Source organism: Porites lutea, chromosome 1 (genome assembly GCF_958299795.1).
Source record: "Porites lutea chromosome 1, jaPorLute2.1, whole genome shotgun sequence".
Lineage (NCBI taxonomy): Eukaryota > Metazoa > Cnidaria > Anthozoa > Scleractinia > Poritidae > Porites > Porites lutea.
The window spans coordinates 47,092,258-47,097,723 of NC_133201.1; positions in this window are offsets into that span (position 1 = coordinate 47,092,258).

Below are 5,466 nucleotides of genomic sequence, written 5' to 3' on the forward strand. Positions count from 1 at the left end.
CCCTGTTATGGCGCATCGCTCAAGCCTCTTTTATTTTGACTAGGCAGAGAAGCATGTGAAACGAGGGATACTTACCATTTACACAAACCACCCGAGTGAAAATCTTGTGCAGAAACATAAAACTATAAAATTTGACGTGGTGGGAGAACTGCCCACTAAAAAGTATACCCAAAACAAAGTATCCCCCCGCTGAAGTATACCCAAATCAGCTGAACAGACCAAAAAGAGTAGAAAAATTGCATCAACTCAAATCATAGGCCATATTTTCTTTAGCTTCCCAAACGAAGTGGCGCGAACAATTTGATTTTCCAACCGGATTTCTGTTTTTCCTATGCAAATGGCAAGTACCCTTAGGTTTCCTTTAAATTCGAAAATGATTCAGCAAATACACTACTGATTCGATTGCCCTGAGAAAAGCACTTAAATATTTTGCCTTCATTTACTGGCCATAACGCTAGTAACGCATGTGAAGTATATGAAGTAATTCATTTTTGAACTGCGGTCGTAGATGAAAGTGAAGAATGATAATTGCAGTAAATTTTCCAATTTAAGCAATTGGAAAGAAGAAGCCTGAAAAAAATCAGGGCCTCAACGGGATTCGAACCCGTGACCTCCACGTTGCCGGTGCGTTGCTCTATCAACTGAGCTATGAAGCCACACCTTGGGAGCAAGGTCAATTTATTGAGTTCATATCTCCCGTGAGGAGTGAAATGATGTGAAGTATATATATGAAATAATTCATTTTTGAACTGCGGTTGTAGATGAAAGTGAAGAATGATCATCGAGGTTTGTTTGCTTTCTCTGATCTGTCATGGAATCAACAAATTGATCCAATAGCAGAACGGGCTAAAATGAGTATTGGGATTAGTAAAAAGATCCTAGAGGATTTCAAGGACGTTTGATATCGTGAAAACATTGTACTATGGTCTTGTTAGGCCATTGTTAGAATACTCATGCGAAATTTAGTATCTTTACACTCAATGGAATAATGACAGATTGGAAGCTGCCCCGAACAACGAAGAGAATCTCTAAGTCTGATGATATATGTTCATATGAAGCTAGAATTTCTGTCTTTATCTTACAGTGTAGGAGTTTTACCAAACGGAGACATTTCTGAAAAGCTTGTATTTTGCAACGAAAGAAAGATCTGGTATTTCAGAAATTACAGAAAGAACGAATCTCACAATTTGCTTTGATTGATTAAAATATAGTGTTTTATTTGTATATCAATTAATGAAAAGAATAGGTACCTTACCATGTCAGAGAGAGTAATGGTATCTCTCCTTTTAAAAAAATAATTTCTACATCTAGCCGATTTTTTGAAAACCAGCCTAAAGAAATTTGCAGTCGTTTGAGTGAAAAGGCGTCAAAAGGTAGTTTTGGGGGGCCTAATAAGGCCCAAAATCCCACTAACGAAAGGAAAGGAAAGGAGAAAAATTAAAAAAAACGAGGAGGAAAAAAGCAATGTTTGCACTCTTAGCTTTTATGATGGCTACTTTGGATAGTTTTTGGCCAAAAAAACCTTTTGTAAAGAAAAGGTCCATTTGGCGGTAAAGTTTTCAAAACTCCGCCTAGATATGCATATAGAAAATATTTATTTACTTATCCTAGTTTCTCAGTTTAGTAGTTGGTTCTTTGCCGCTTTTGGTGTTCAACAATTTCGTAGTTAGTTGATATTTTGTTTGTACGAGAGATTAAAAGGGTAATATTGGGTGCCGTAGAAAGACCAATGGCGACGTTGTGTTAGCTTTGGAATGCTCTATGTGTGCTCGAGAAGTAACGTCTAAATTACTTTTAAAAAAGCTGTTTTGTAACTATCTATGTGCTTACAGTGTTTTTATTCTCGTCGTTGTCGTTTTGTTCAATACTGCTCAAAAATATTCGATTTATTAGGCATTGCTTATTTCAATTAAAGTGGTTAATTGAAATTCAGGCACCTGTCCACAAATTTTTTAGAAGATCTGCGGAAACCAAGGAAACACATTTTAATGAGAGAGAGAGGTAGATAATGCATCGACCGCGAACCGATGTTATTCATCGAAAAAGTGCATTGCTGACTTTCTCCTGAAGTTTACTCAAGCAGAAGATGTAGAAGAGAAAGAGATTTTTTTTTTTCACCCAAAAGCGCTGTAGAAGAACAAAACTGCGCAAATGGTGAAAATAGTGCAACATGCACGAGATGAAGAGGAAGGGTATATAGAGATGGAAGACCAAAGCGGTCAGGAAAACAAAGAAGAAGGCCTCCACGACAAGATAGGTAATAAGCAATTAGAAAGAAATTAGAGAGAAAAATTGTGAAAAAAGAAGAAGAACGCAGATTCCTAAGGGTCGTGAAGGGCAGAAAAATGCGCATTTGACATTTAACCCCCTCCTCCGTATACTTCGTATAGCATATTTTCCGAATTAAAAAAAGGCAATAATTATAATTCGAATGTAAGTTGCTGAAAATCAAATAAATTAGAAATCATTTTGCCTGAAAGGGTTGTTTTGCTATCAATTGTATCGAAAAATATAGCTGCAAATTTCCTTTTCAAATAACTGCGTAAGCAATTCACAAAAGGCTTTGAATTTTACACAGCAATTTTATTTATCATTTCTTAAGGTCGTTTCACATTACGGATTGGCAATCTAGTTATCGGACCCTGCATCACTTGTTTTAATGCACCTTTCCGCTGTTTTGAACAGGTTATTGTTTTCGGGTGGAGTCTCCCCCGTATAAGCCATTATTATAGTCCCGCGATTAGTTTCCCCTGGATCTCCGAGGAACATAAAATTTAAATTTAGAGACAAAACGTACAGGTGACAAAAATTTGGTCTTATCAACCCAGTTAACAAAGACGATTTGTTTTTCCCATGCAAATGCACTACTAGAACTGATGTTGAGCTAAAAGTAAAAGGTAAAAACTAACTACATTTCGAACTCTCCAAGGATATTTTCGTGTACGTGAGCGTAGAAACACAAAATTATCATAAATATATTACAAAATTGTAAATGGCCTTATTTTAAAATATAATTTAGTATAGTATTATTCTAACTTATATTACTATTGTATTTTATCGTGTATCTTTAAATACTTTTTCACTGTAACTTAGGATATGTATTTTTATCCTTTGGTTGAATAAAGACTATTATATTATTTATTATTTATTTAAAAGCAGATAAAAATGGCATGAAAGCTAACTTGCAATAAAGTATGCCAATGATAAGTAATAAACATTTTTAAAAAAGTGTAGAACAAATTTGGCTGCCCTGCCTATTTCGAAATGCTTTTAAACAAAGAACTGAAACAAACAGTGACCAAACAGTGCGGTTCCATTCGCGCAAAATTTTTCATTTAGATCGCTTTTCAATTAGTCTTATTATTGCTTCATTGTTTTGTGTCTTTTTCAAACTTCAAAAATATTTTATCACTTACTATTAATATAATCTATCGCATTTTAGCGTCCATGACATTCCTGTCTGTTTTTAAGTATTCTCAATTGTTTGTAATACTATGCTAAATCACATCTGAAAACACAGTGCTGTGGTGACTAACGCTGTGAACTTAGTACGCATTTTTACATCAAATTGGAGTTTCTTAGAGGTAAGCACTAACCGTAACAAGACGCTTTTAAAGCGTCAACTTGAGCTTCCTTAGAGATAAGATAAAAATGAGGAGGCAATTAATTGATTTGGATTAATAAGGGGCTGAGTGCGGGCATGGAGGGCAGGTGGGAAAGAAGAAAAAAAAACTGCTAGCAAGGTAGGTTATACAGAACCATAAACTACCCCTTCACTGGTGGATTGAAATCAAAATGCGAATATCCTAAGCACTTTCGTGTTGATCTTTTAAAGATTTGCCGCCAACTTGAAGGGACTGTTTGCATATGATTATAGAACCGCGCTTGACCTTTAGTCAAGCATATCATTCTGGCGTAAGTGGGTCATTACTAATTATTTTCACTCCTTTTATTGGCCCGCAAAAATTGATCTAAACCTTGCGAACGTAGAAGCTCAGGACTCGAGACCTTTATTATAACTATGAATATTTGTCTGTGACGGTGCAAGAAAATCTGTCATTCCACATACAGAGGTGCTCGGTGACTCGACCATTATTTTTAAAATGATGTGTGTGGAGTCTTTCAAAGGTAGATTTTAAATGATGGTCACCATCGATTGTATTGTGAAGTTCACTTCTATTTTTGAAAGATTGCATCCAAAGAAATTGAGTTCAGTCAAGTGACTAGCAAGTGAAATAATTGAGTAACAGATGAAATGAATAGCTGTTGCAATACAGTTGCTTTTGAAATTGTTGATCTGATGATGCATCATTCAAATATTTTACGTTGGTGCTTGTTGTTATGTCTTATTTTGTAATTTTAAAACCTTTAATTAATTCATAGATTTAACAGTTATTTCAAAGCTTTATAGAAGTATTGCAATAAGTCGTCGTGAGATTATACAGTGGAACCTCGATATAACGATCGAACCTCTATATAACGAAGTCCTCGGTATAACGAACGATTTTCTTTACCCCAGTAGTAATAAAACATATGAAAAAGGAACCACCTTAGATCGTTACTGAATGTACACTCCGAGGAGTTTATAGATGGGGACGCGATCCACAACGTTATTGTCAAGAATTATGGGTATTAAATTAACTAACATTTCTTTTAAGTTTTTAGGGTTTAAACTCATATTGTGGTCACTAAAAAAATTGTAAATATCATTAGCCACCAGATTGAGTAGGCTGTAACAGGTTCCTAGCAAGACTTCGTGGTCTTCGAGAGCTGTGGTGTCATCAACAAATTTAATTCTCAATTTCCAATACTTCAGTAGCTTGTTAGTCATTACCTTAAACAGGATAGCACCAAGTTTTGTCCCCTGGGGGATGCCACCTTTGAGGAATTTCAAATCAGACAAAAAATTCCCTATTCTTACAGCCTGCCTTCTATCGGTCAAAAATGCCTTTATCCAGTTAACCAGCACGGGATCAATATTAAAGCTTGATAGTTCCTTCAAGAGGATTTTATGATCAATGAGTCGAATCCCTTGGAGTAGTCGGCAAAAATATCCTCGTGGCACATTCCTCCGTATCTGTAGCCTGCGTAGCAAGCGTTTCCGTGCGGTTTAGGAGCAAAGAACGAAGAACGAGAGTCATAGTCTGCTACACGGCCGTTTTTAGTGTCGTCACGCAACGCTCCTCCCCACTAGTGGTTAGTGGGGAGGAGCGTTGCGTGACGACACTAAAATCGGCTGTGTAGCAGACTACGAGAGTCAAAGACCGCGCGAAAAATGGCGCAGGTAAAAGAGCGGAGAGGGGATGGAGAAGAAAGGAAGGAAACGCTTGCAGACAAAAAACCGCCCACTTGGCCTGACATCCCTGAGCGCGCGCACCGACATTTGATGTTGTCAACAGCTATCATAATTGACCAATAAAATAATTGACCTTCATGGAGCGGAAAAGAGGACACGTGTGTGAAACG